Source organism: Hibiscus syriacus, unplaced genomic scaffold (assembly GCF_006381635.1).
Source record: "Hibiscus syriacus cultivar Baekdansim isolate YM2019G1 unplaced genomic scaffold, ASM638163v2 tig00110114_pilon, whole genome shotgun sequence".
NCBI lineage: Eukaryota > Viridiplantae > Streptophyta > Magnoliopsida > Malvales > Malvaceae > Hibiscus > Hibiscus syriacus.
In genome coordinates, this window is record NW_024062594.1 from 2,344,693 (window position 1) to 2,358,837 (window position 14,145).

A 14,145-nucleotide genomic window follows, 5' to 3' on the forward strand; every position below is an offset into this window, starting at 1 on the left:
GACCTTACGATCACCATTAACAAAATAGAATCGCTAGAAACTGAAAGAAACTTAGAAAATTTGACCTGTAAATAAAAGAGACTGAGTTCAAAACTGAGCGAGCAAAACGCAAACTTGGTTCTTACTCTCTTTCACTTGTAAGAGTGTTTTCAGAAGAAAGAAAAAAAGATTGTCCTTTTCTTCAGTTTTTGGGAGAGAAAAGGTTACTGCAAATTGCAAAACCAAATGAAGAAGAGACTCATACATATATAAGACTTTTAAAAAAAAATCTTTTTAAACTTAAAATAATATAAATGAAATAAAATTAAATAACTTATAAGATTTTAATTGTTTTCAAACTTGAGTAATACAAATTGTTATTATTTTTTGAAGTATTGTGTTTTAACATTAAGAATGTCAGTAATACGAGTTTATAATGTTAAATGATTGATAGTTATTTTTAAATAAATATTATTTTGTATTTATCTCAGATTAATTAAATATATATATATACGCACACATTTAGCCTCTTAAAAATTAGTGAAAAATGATGACATTTACTTTTATTATTATTATTATTATTTAATTGTAAAAATTAAAATTTAATCATTTTAAAATTATTTTAATATTATAAATTAAAATTTAATCAAATTATGTCTAACTTCAAGTAAAATTAATTATTTTAAACTTACATTTAACTTGAGTATATATTAACTTTAAGTTGAGTTTATTAATTTTTTTATTTAAAATTGAAATACCTTTTATTTTAATTAAATATTATTTTTACAAAAAATTTTAAAACTTCGGAATTAATTCTTTTAATATTTTAATGGCTTAATTACAAAAAATTTCTCAAATTATGTCTCTTTTTTCATTTAGGTGTCTAGATTTTTTTCGGTCAATATAAGTGTCTAACATTACGAACGTTATCATTTTAAGTGTTTAGATTAAAAACCTTAATTTTATAATACTAGACACTACACTGACTGAAAAAAAAAAATAAACACCTAAATAGAAAATGAAGTATAATTTGGACATCTTTTTATATTAAGCCTATTTTAAATAATTAAATTTTATAAAATCATCTTCAACAATTATTTGAACTGATTAAGAAAGTCATAAATAGAAGTTTAAACTAAAAAAAATAAAAATATTTGGTTCTTAATAGTTATTATTTTAATTCACGGATATAATTAAATTTTAGACCAAAATTTTAAGGAATTATTATCTAATAATTTCTATTAATGGGCATGAACTTTAGCGACTTCGGTAGTAAAAGAATTGTTGTTATTTTTTGAGGTCCCAGAATTTAGCACTAGGAATGTCAGATTATCAATAATAATAATAATAATAATAATAATAATAATAATAATTATTATTATTATTATTATTATTATTATTATTATTATTATTAATATTAACTTAAACTATTAGTTTTAATTCGTTTTGATACCCAAACTCCGTTTTGTTTCAAAAGTATACGTAACAATTAGTTTAGGATACATTTTAGTGATGATGAAGTTAACATATCACTATAAGATAATATCACGTCATCATTGAAAAATAAAAAATATCGCATCAATAGTTCTGTTGATTTTTTAACGGAATGATACCAAATTGAAACATAAACTAAAACGTTTGGAATGGTTTTAAAAAAAATAAAATTTAAATATCAAAACAGAACAAAAGTAATAGTCTAGATACTAAATGTGTAGTTTACCTTTTTGTTTAAAGGAAAACACGTAGCTTTAAGATGTTTCAACTTCCTTGAAAGCCAGAAAATGAACTTCATCTACTATCATAGAGATGATTTCATTATTCAAATAAATAATTACAATTTATACTAATATATATATATATATATATATATATTGTTGCAGAAGACGGCTATCGGATAGAGCAAAATCGCAACTGATAATTTGAGAAAATAAAAATGAAGATAAAAAGAGACACAAAATTTACGTGGAAAACCCTAAATAATATAGGGTAAAAACCACGGGCAACGGTAGAAGAATTTCACTATGAGAAAATAGGAATTACAACCTCTCTCGATCTACCAAGGAAAAACAATGATAATTCTCTCTTGATAAAAAGGAGAAAACAACTCTCAAGAAACTCTCTAAATTCTCTCTAGTATTGGAAGAAAGCTAGAATGCTTTGGGATGGTTTTGAAGCTAAATGAGCTAGGGTATTTATAGTTGAAACTTAAGGACTAATCTTATAAATACCCTAAAGTTTAGTGACTAAAGTTATAATTTACCCATTATTTTCAAACATTATTACGCCTAATTTGACATTGTTGCACCTAATTTTGACATTGCAATATTAGGTGCCTAACTTGAACCAATTTTCCAAGCTTTGACATTTCAACAATCTCCCACTTGAAGATTTGATTGGAACAATCATATATTCACACCATTCTTTATACCTTGTACCATTATGTTGCTTACGTCTCTGACAGGCCACAAGAGGATCGACACCAGGTAAATTTATCAGCGTTGATCACCTTCGTCATGAAATCTGCTATGTTATCTTTGGTATGGATCTTCTGTATATCTATCGTTCCTTCTTCCACCTTTTCACGAATGAAATGGTACTGAACTCGTATGTGCTTAGTCCTTGAATGAAATGTTGGATTCCTTGCTAGATGCAAGGCGCTTTGACTGTCACAAAACAGAGAGACATACTCTTGATTGTGCCCAAGCTCCTCTAATAGCATCTCAACCAAATTGCTTCTTTACTGGCTTGTGTAGCTGCTACATATTCTGCCTTGTTGTTGACGTAGCCACAACTGACTGCAATTGAAACCCAGCTTACAGCTCCACCAGCAACTTGAACATATCCTGTAGTAGATTTGCTTTTATCCAAATCCCCTGCATAGTCAGAATCTACATACCTATTAATTAGTAAGTTTGATCCTCCGTAACATAATGCAACATTTGAGGTCCCTTTGATGTATCTTAGGATCCTCTTTACTGTATTCCAATGCTCTTTGCCTGGATTCGCCATGTATCGACTAACCACTCCCACTGCTTGTGCAATGTCTGGTCTTGTGCATATCATAGCGAACATTAAACTTCCCACTGCTGATGCATACGGTACTCGAGACATCTCCATCATCTCTTCTTCACTGCTATGACTCATACTGGAGGATAATTTGAAGTTAATAGGAAGAGGGGTAGAAATTGGCTTACAATCTTGCATGTTGAATCGTGACAAGATTTTCTTCAAGTAATTCTTTTATGAAAGCCAAATCTTCCTATTACTTCTGTCTCGGTGAATTTGCATCCCTAGAATCTTGTTTGTTGATCCCAAGTCCTTCATTTCAAATTCCCTAGCCAGTTGTGCCTTCAATTCTTCAATATGATCTTTGTTGGATCTTGTAACCAACATGTCATCTACATACAACAGCAATATAACAAAATCGTTATCACCAGACCTCTTGAAATAAGCACAAGGGTCTGCATTAAGTCTGTTGTATCCAAGACACATAATGAAGGAATCAAATCTCTTATACCAATACCTCGGCGCCTGCTTTAGACCGTACAGAGATTTGTTCAACTGCAAACCAAGTTCTTCTTTTCGTCTTTCTTCAAAACCTTCAGGTTGGAGCATATAAATCTTCTTCAAGATTCCATGAAGAAAAGCTGTTTTAACATCTAGCTGCTAGATGTAAGTCCAATGTAGCACACATTGCCAAAAACTACTGACTGTTGTTAGTCGAACACAGGAGAAAATATTCATTGAAATCAATACCTTCCTTTGAGCATATCCTTTGACCCAGTCTTGCACGATACTCTAAACTTGATCGTCACCATTTCGCTTGATTTTGAAGACTCATTTGTTACCAATTGGCTTCCTTCTTGTGGTAGTGGCACAAGGTCTCATGTATTATTTTTATGAAGGGCTTCGATTTCTTGCACACTATCATCCACAGTGAAGCATCTGAGCTGTTTATTGCCTCCTGGTATGTTGATGGCTCACCGTCCTCTGTTAAAAGGCAGTATGCAATATTATTTCTATAACATAATCTGAGTGCCAATTGGGACGTCTTCTCACACGATCTGATTGACAAGTTGTTGGAGCTTCAGAACTCACTGGTACTTGTTCACCATGTGCTGGTTCTGCTTCAGAAGAATCTCTTCTTCAAACTCTTTTTCCACATGTATCTGAGTAGTCTCTGACTTTTCAGCGCTATCATCGTATTCTTTCTTTGTAGTTATCTTCTACAAAGATAACATCCCTGCTAATGATCACTTTGCGGGCAGTGGGATCCACAAGCGATACCCCTTTACTCCATCAGCATACCCAAGAATTTGGATTTCCTGGATTTTGGATCTAGCTTTGAAATTTCTTGGGCGTTGTACATCAGTACACAATACTTCAAATACATGGAGGTTTGAATAATCAACTGGTTTACCAGTCCACATCTCCATTGGTGTCTTCAGCTCTATTGCAGTTGATGGAGCTCGATTCACCAATAACAGGCGGTATTGACTGCTTCTGCCCAGAATGATTTTTCTGGGCCTGCGTCTCTCAACATTGCTCTTGTTCTTTCTAACAAGGTTCTGTTCATCCGCTCTGCCACTCCATTTTGTTGAGGAGTGTTCGCCACTGTGAACTGTCTTTTGATGCATTCTTTCTTGCAAAAGTCATCAAATTCTTCGCTTATGTATTCTCCTCCATTATTTGTTCTGAAACACTTGATCTTATTTCCAGAATCAAGTTCCACCCGCGCTTTGAAGTTTTTGAAAGTTGAAAACACGTCTGACTTCTTCTTAATAGGGTGCACCCAACATCTCCTGGAGTAGTCATCAATAAATGAGACAAAGTATTTTTCTCCACCTAGGACGTTATGGTGCTTGCCATACGTCAGAGTGAACCAATTCTAGAACACTTTTGCCTCTAGAATTTGATGTATTGAATTTCAACTGGTGCTACTTACTTGTTATGCAATGCTCACACAAAGGAAGTGATACCTTTGTTAAGCCTGGAAGTAGCTTTTGCTCCACAAGGACTTTCATTCCTTGTTCTGACATGTGTCCAAGTTTCTGATGCCATAGCATTGCCGAATCTGAACTACATGAGGCAACAGAGGCTTCTGCTTCTACCAAAGTCACTCCCTTCAGCATGTACAAGTTTGCAGCTATTTTTTCGCCTTTTAGTACCACAAGCGCTCCACGGAACACTTTCATGATTCCTTTCGTGTTTCAATCTTGCTTGCATTATTATCCAAACAATCCGTAGGATAATAAATTTTTCTTCAGGCCTTTCACGTGCCGCACATCTCGAACAACTTTAATTGTTCCGTCATACATCTTCAATTTGATGGTTCCCACGCCAACGATCTCTAAGGAATGATCATTGCAACTATAAACAGATCCTCTTGAGACAGGTTCATAATGATGAAACCATTCTCTTCTTGAGGTCATGTGATATGTTGCTCCCGAATCAATGAGCCATATATCTGCAAATCGTTTCTTCCTTCCACGGTGGTTGACGCTTCACAGCATAGAGCATCTCCATCATCTGAAGTGTTTGCGGTATTGCCTTGTGGATTGGAGTTTTTATTTAGACTCCAACAATTCTTCTTCAGATGACCCTTCTTTCCACAGTTGTAACACTTAAATTCTTCTTGCTCCTCGACTTCGATCTACCATGTTGTGACTGCTGCTTTGGCCACATTCTGTTGATCTCCCTCATCGTTGTCAACGCTTCTGCTTGTTGCAGATTTACTTGTCTGTCTTCCTTGTCTTGCGCGATTTTCTTCTTGTAGAACAGCAGCTGCAACATCATCGAAGACTAGACTAGTGACATTATTGTTTGTCAAGTTGATGATGAGTTGATCATACGAATCCGGTAAACTTTGAAGTAGAAGTTCAGCACGTTCTTGTTCTCCTATTTTACAGCTTAAAGATGTAAGCTGAGAAAATAAAGTGTTCAGTGTATTTAAGTGCTCCGTCACTGAAGTAGATTCTGGCATACGGAGAGTACAATTTTCTCTTAAGAATTTCACTATGAGAAAATAGGAATTACAACCTCTCTCGATCTACCAAGGAAAAACAATGATAATTCTCTCTTGATAAAAAGGAGAAAACAACTCTAAAAAAAACTCTCTAAATTCTCTATAGTATTGGAAGAAAGCTAGAATGCTTTGGGATGGTTTTGAAGCTAAATGAGCTAGGGTATTTATAGTTGAAACTTAAGGACTAATCTTATAAATACCCTAAAGTTTAGTGACTAAAGTTTATAATTTACCCATTTAATTTTCAAACATTATTGCACCTAATTTTGACATTGTTGCATCTAATTTTGACATTGCAATATTAAGTGCCTAACTTGAACCAATTTTCCAAGACATTTCAACATATATATATATATTAAATGTTAATTAAATAATATGGTTTATTAATCAGGAAAAATCATTATCTATCATCGTATAAAACGTTAATTGCATCACATGTCCTTAATGTATAACCTTCATTTTAAGTTGATTCCTAAACTTTTAAATGTTCCAATTTCATCTCTAAATTGTGACTATGATTCTAAATAAGTACTCAAACTTTTAATTAATTAATTGAATTTATACAAATTAGAATTTATTACACCCGCTCTGTAGGTGAAAAATAATTCTTCAAATAATGATTATATTTTAAAAACAATTTTTAATTGAATAATTTTTATTAGAAAAAAATAAAGCTAAATTTATGAAAATTGAGAGTGAAGATGGAATTAGGTTATAGGTTAAGTTTATAGATTCTATGGAAATTAGTAGGGGTGTTCAAATAATCGAACTAATTCGGTTAATCGACTGAACCAAATTAGTTCGGTTAATTCGGTTCGGTTATCGAATTAGTTCGGTCGGTTAACGGTTAAGAAAATTTTTAGAATTTAGTTAACGGTTAATCCGGTTCGAATTCGGTTAATTAACCGAATTAACCGAAATTGAATTTTAAATATTAAATAAATTATATATAACATATGGGCTCAGCCCAAACCATTTAAAACCTAATTAATAATTTAATATCTAATAACTTTTAAACCTAAATCAATATTAATTAAAAAAAATTATATAAAATTTTTATTTTATAATTATATATTATTTAAATTAATTGTAAACTGTTTTTTTAATTAAAAAATATTATATATATTATATATAACATATGGGTTCAACCCAAACCATTTAAAACCTAATTAATAATTTAAGATTCAATAAGTTTTAAACCTAAATCAATATTAATTAATTAAAAAATTTATCTGAAATTTTTATTTTATAATTATATATTATTTAAATTAATTATAAACTTTTTTTGAATTAAAAAACATTTAATTTTTATATAAATTAGAAAATTTAAAAAAAAATCGGTTAATTCGAAAATTAACCGAATTAACCGAAATTTATTCGGTTCGGTTAATATGTTCGAAAAAAAGTTTGGTTATATTAACGGTTAAAGAAAAAAAATTTAGTTAATTCAATTATGATTAATTTGGTTCGATCCGATTCAATTTTAACCGAATGAGCAAACCTAGAAATTAGAGTATTGGATGGCTAATATTTATAAATATAACGCCTCGATTATTGGGGACATTGGAATTGGACACTTTCCCCCCAAGAAATATCTAGTCAGTTGTATATGACTAATATAGCCTAACAAATAAGATTCAATGCTTATGTATTCAATATAACAAATGAACTCTAGATTAGTTTAGAGTTAGTTAAATATAAGGGTAACCTACATGTTTAATACCTTAACTATTATTTTTGTTCCGTTTTGATCACTTAATTTTTAATTTTTGTTTTATTTTGACCACTCGTTGTTAAAAAATTAATGGTGATTTTGATGTGTCATCATAAGATAATGTCACAACATCATTGAAAAATAAAAAAGTCATGTCAACAGTTATGTTATTTTTTAACGATGTTTAAAAAAATAAATGTTTGATATGATTTTGAAAAAAAAATTGAGTGATGAAAATAGAATAAAAGTCATAGTTGGGGTACTAAACCTGTAGATTATCTTAAATAAAATTTGATTTCATTTAGAAATTAATTTTATTTAAGATTTGAGTTATTTGATTTAATTAAATTAAAGGTTTAAATTTTGTGAGTTTAAATAACGGAAAAATCAAATATTAAAATCACTTAATTTTGTTATCTTTAATTTTAACTAATTAATTTTATAATTTAATCCATGATTTTCATGTTTTTCAATTCCTTCTTTTTTTAAATTTATTTTTATATTCTTTTGAAGATTTGAGTATTGATAAAATTATATTTAATATTAATCATCTTCACTCTTACTTGTTCAACAGTCAAATGAGTAATCACATAGCTTTTTTTTTCTAGATTTAAGGGTTGTTTATTTACTTCAGAATGATTAAGCGCTGAATGATTCAGAAGTTCTGTATGAATTAGCTCTGAATGTGACATGTTGTTTGATAATGACTGAATCATTCAGTATGTATTTCTGTGCTGAATCATTCAGTATTGTTTTGTTAAACCAATCAGCACTGAATCATTCAGAGGTGCGAAACAAACGCACCGAATGTTGAACGGTTCAACATTCAACGCTGAATGATTCTATTAAGAGACAAACAAACAACCCCTTAATTTGGCCTGATGACCTATTGTTTATATATTGCTATATGTTCAAGTTTAAACTACGGATCATTGGATGAATTAAGGGGGTGTTTGAATGGGAGAATGTTAGATTCCCATGGGAATGAAATTCATATTCCAACGTTTGGTTAGCCCGGAAATCTCATTCCCTGTAATGTAAGATTACCAATAGTGAATATTTTGGGGTATATTACCAGAAATGTCATTACCTCCCTTTCCTTAGGTATTATTGGATTACCAGTGTTTTGGACTAAAATATCCTTAAATTTTTATTTTTTTCAAAAACATCTTTCTTCTGTCATTGAATAATAAAAATTCTACGAAGATTAAATTACAAATTTATCATTAAATTATTATAGATTTACAAAAAATATATATATAATTAAAATTTTATATGAAGTTCAGGGGTTAAAATAAAATTTTACCCTTCCATTAAACCTTTTTATATTTTTAATTTTGTAAAAAATATATATATAAATATTATGAATTTAAATTTTTAAAGAAAATATATAAATATTTTCCAACTTATAATATTATACAAATATATAATAAGGATAATTTGGTCAAATATACATTCCAATAATCTTTTATTCCTTTAACCAAACAAGATAATCTTACATTCCTGCTAAGCCAACCAAACACAAAATACAATATTCTCAATAATCCTATTCCCTGGTAATCTTACATTCCCACTGATAATCTTACATTCCGTGAACCAAACGCACCCTAAGAGATTAAAAAAAATATTTTTATTTAAAAGTGGTTTAAGAGATCCAAAAAAAATACATGTAAATATTTTAACTTTACATGATCAAACCTATTGTACAATTATACTTGAATAGAACAATTTTCTATTAACTTCAAGGACAGGAGCAGATCGTGGAGAAATGATGAAAATATTTTACTCACGAGAATCCAACTCGATCAATAGCGGTAAGTGGATATTGGAGTTTAAATATTTTAGAAACAATGATCTAGTTTGACATGACACAGATATGTTATCCTAAACTTCACCCTCACTTCATAAAATTAAAGATTTTAAAATTACAAACAACCAAAAAAAGTTTGAAATTGAAGGAACATTACATTACCAAGTGAGGATGATCATTGTATTTGGTGCTGGCTGTAAGAATACTCATTTGATCAAAATCTGTCATTTTAAGTTAAAAAGGTATGTGAAACCTCAATAAACGTATATATACTACCGTATTTTGTTTCTTGAGCTCTTGTTGCAAAATGGATGAAACCAAGTATCACCAAAGGGCCAAACATATAACCCGTTAAATGCCGTCGATTTCAAAACATATTCATAATGGTTTGACAAGCTGCTGCACCAACTATAGGTGAAACTTGTGTAGAAATCATTCCCTGTTTCCGGTTTAACCGCCAAGTCAACTGGGCCTCTCACTCTTAGTTAACTCGAGATACTGGCTTCATCGTTACCTTTTTTCAGTCGCTCCTTCCTGTGTCTTGTTCAGAATCTTTGTTATCTGTACTGGTGTATACTTCTACTGCTTCCTGAGACGCAGTAAATATCACTATATTAGAAAAGAGATTAACAAAAACAAAAGGCTAGCGAAAATGAACAATGATTACTAATGAAATAGAAAAGGGACTTTAAATAAATTTCTTTCCATTCTAGGGAAAAAGCACAAGATTCAAGAATTTTTTTGTGAGCCAACCATCATTATACTTCTTTACATATTCTGAAAATCCTGCTCTTGTTAAATGAGGAAGCCTTTTTGATCTTCCTTCAAGTCCCACAAGAGATGTCACCATTCACGACTCCTATATTAGAGGCACCTTGGCCAGCAATGGATTGATATTTTTCTTTGTTTTCAATGCTTAATCGAGTTCCAGCACCATTTTCATTATCAATGATGCTACCTTCGACCTCATGTCCCTCACTTGTCAATTGATCAGCTTTATCCACTGCCTCTTGGGCTTTCATCCTTGCTCTTCTCTTTGTTGTCTTCTTCTTGCCTCTTGCTCCTTTAGCTGCTTAAATCTGGAAGATATGGAACACAAGAATGAGAAAACTACAACTCTGAGAAAGGCCATTCGAAAATAAGCAAATTCAAACAGTACCTATCCCAGGACGCAGCCCATCTAGCGTCAATTTTACTTCTGTTTGGCCTCCTTTCTAGTGGCATCAATTCAGAGAGAGATTTCTCAAGCGGATTCGCTCATCCTTGATTGTATCATCATAAGTTGCTTTGCTGGATTCTTTGCACCTCCTAGCTTGAAGCCATACTTGTTGGGTACTAATATTGTTTGTTAACTGCAAATATAATTATGCCTCATTAATGCTTCCTAAAATATTGAAAAGCAACAAATAACAGTATTTATATGCAAAAATAATACTTGTCAACTTCTCCCAACAAAGATTAGACAATAATTCCAGTCCAGCAACATCATGATTAAAAAATCTCAGAATCAAGATGAACATTGTTGTGGCTGAGATAAACACTAAGATTTAACATTTCTTCTTAAAATTAGGAGCAGAATGAATTGTACATAAATGAGATAATTTCTTCAGATCCAAGTTGGTAACAGATGTTCAGAACTAGGAAAACATTGTGACTCAGCACATTATCATGTTTGTCACATGTAGCCTACATCTTTTTGAGGTATGTCATACAGAAACAAGAGAAGGGACATAAAAATAACAATTTGTCAAATATATACATATTGTTTTTTAACAAAAGAAATAGCAGTGAATTGAGGTATTTAGTAGTGAGCTAAATAATAGATAAAAGAAGCGACATAGAACCACGCTAGTTATCATGGAATGACTGACCTGAGCTGATTGCATGATTTGGACAGAGACGTACTGCGAGACAACCAGCAAAAACAGGCAACACAAGATATGCAAATGTATCTGACCATCCAGGGGTGGGTGTCCATCCTACAAAAAGAAGCATACCACCAAAGTCAGAACAAACACCAGCTTTGTCAAATAAAAAAATCACAATCAAGCAAGAGACATGAACATTAAATTTAATAGTCAAAAAGAGGGTAGTTGCAAATAATATCAAACACTACAACAAATGGGAAAAGCCAAGATATACACGCCCTCTGTCGAGCAGCGATTGTAGTTGGACCAGCTAGAGGGTATCCAAAAGAACCCTTCTGGTGAGGAGTCCCTAGATGCAACTTTGATTAAACATAAGAGATTGGAGAGCAAATGTTAAAATTAGAAAACTAACAAAATGGCACGCTACCTCATTTGCCACATTTGACAGGGCTCGAAAGGCCAATCCACACTGGAATTGTGGCCAGAGTAGGAAGGCATCCTGGGAGAGAACAATGAAAAGTACATATAATCAGTGTCACCCCCAAGAATCAAGTATAAAAGGTGTTATAATGCTAGAAGAAGATCATGAAAAAACAGACGCAAAGATAAATCTGACCCTCTTTCTTTCTGTTTTGCTTTAAGCAGAACTGCTTTTGACGTACCACATCAGCAAAGACCATAAGAAAATCAAAATAGAAGACAGTGGCATTACATTTATTACTTAAAGTTTGCTATTCCAGCATTTAAATTTCACACACAAGTCCAAACTTTCAAAAGTATAAAAGGTGTTATAATGCTAGAAGAAGATCATGAAGAAAACAGACGCAAAGATAAATCTGACCCTCTTTCTTTCTGTTTTGCTTTAAGCAGAACTGCTTTTGACGTACCACATCAGCAAAGACCATAAGAAAATCAAAATAGAAGACAGTGGCATTACATTTACTATTACTTAAAGTTTGCTATTCCAGCATTTAAATTTCACACACAAGTCCAAAACTTTCAAAAATCCTGACAACTAAGATAGAACATAAGGAACTATAGTAAAGATTCATCAGATGAAAAGAATGAAAACAATAACTAAAATAAAGTATGGGGAATTCAAAAGGCTTTAGGAAATTAAAATAGTGAGTTATGCAGAATTTATTAAGGCAATGTGGGGATGAGAATAGGATGTATTATCAGTACCTGCTAATGGATTTATCCCAGCTAGTTTATATAACCTAGCAGTTTCAAGCTGAATTCTCTCCTGCAAATACAAAAGAAAAGTAGCTCAAAGATTAAAACAATTTCAATTTGCCAAAAATAAACAGCAAACAATCCAAAGATGTAAGCATTAAATTAATACCCTCTTATGTTTTTTTTTATTTTGCCCCAAATCAAGAGCATCAAATAATTTATCATAATCAACATCTAGAATTATGATATGAGTTAGATTAATTAATTAATAATTATAGAGCCAACCGTCCCTGCTTTAAACAATATGCAAAATTTACCTGATCTCCAGCATACCGCTGCTGAATAGCCTTTATTTGCGGTTGTAAGGAACGCATGGCCATTGTAGATTCTACCTGCGCTCAAAAACAGGAAATAAGAACAACTGGCAAAACCCAAACCTCTTTTTTCTCTAAGAAATATACAATTTCATTTTGTTTTTCAAAAAATGAACCCAAAATATTAATGAAGAGTTACCGAATGGATAATTAGATCCTCTATTCCTAAATAGTTATATTGTTCTGTTTGGTTTTATCTTAAACAACGAACCTGCTTCCTAGTCAAGGGAAACGTAGCAGCCTTAACAATAACAGTCAGAAGTATAATAGCAAAACCATAAGCGTACGGCACATGCAAAGCCGATAATCCATCCTTTAAAACCTGGACGAAATTAACCCAAACAACGTTGATAATTTCTCAAAGAAAAAAAATCAATAAAAAGGGGAAAAATGAACTTTTAATTACCTTCAAAATAGTTTCCATGGAATCGGCTATTCCCGAAAGCCAGTCATTGTTTTGTTTAGTAGTAGTGGCAGTGGTGGTAGTAATCGTATCTGAAGACGAAACGGCGGCGTCAGCTATCGTATAGAGAAAGCTTTCTGCTCTAGTAAACAGCTCTCTGATGGCACCCTCGGAAGCATCCGGATCGGGCAAGAACCCCGGTTTGAACGAGAACTTGGCCACGGATAATGAACCACAAAGAAATGATCGGTGATCGGAAATTGAGCTCGGTTTTAAAAGAGGATTGGGTGGTCCGATTCGGTCGACGAAAGGAGAGAGAACGAGCACGCTCGGTCTGATAGAGAGACCAGGCCATTCCTTTTGTTTGAAGTAAAAATCTTTACAGATAACCCTAGAATTTTAGTTGCAGAGGTTTCTGTCGAAGGTGGGGATATGGGAGCGAAATGGAATTTTATTTTAGAAAAACAAAAAACCTGGGTGGAGAAGATAATTACAAATCAAAATACAGTGGAAATGTTTTTTATTTTAGGGTAAATTTACAAATAGTCCCTTATATTTTTCGATCTGACCAATTTTGGTCATCGGTTAAGAAAATGGTTTTAATTCTTTTGTTATGGGTCCGTTCGGTTTTAATCTATCGACCGTTAACCCGTTAACTCATTGATGAAAGTATGAATTGGCGTCCCGTTAACTGATCGATGAAAGTCTGAATTGACATTCAGAAAATAAAACAAAAGACCTTCTTCTTCTTCTTCTTCTTCTTCTTCTTCTTCTTCTTCTTCTTCTTCTTCTTCTT

At 32.0% G+C, this 14,145-nt stretch overlaps 1 long non-coding RNA gene and 1 pseudogene across 1 annotated transcript; both read right to left on the reverse strand.

Annotated features, from left to right (window-relative positions):
• Nucleotides 1-10,473: 10,473 nt before the first annotated feature.
• LOC120215306 lies at nucleotides 10,474-10,737 on the reverse strand. The gene is made up of 2 exons (XR_005524931.1): nucleotides 10,688-10,737; nucleotides 10,474-10,607 (listed from the first exon to the last, which is right to left on the reverse strand). It is a non-coding gene; the product is annotated as an uncharacterized LOC120215306 (long non-coding RNA).
• A 14-nt stretch (nucleotides 10,738-10,751) lies between these two features.
• LOC120215138 lies at nucleotides 10,752-13,748 on the reverse strand (annotated as a pseudogene).
• Nucleotides 13,749-14,145: the final 397 nt, after the last annotated feature.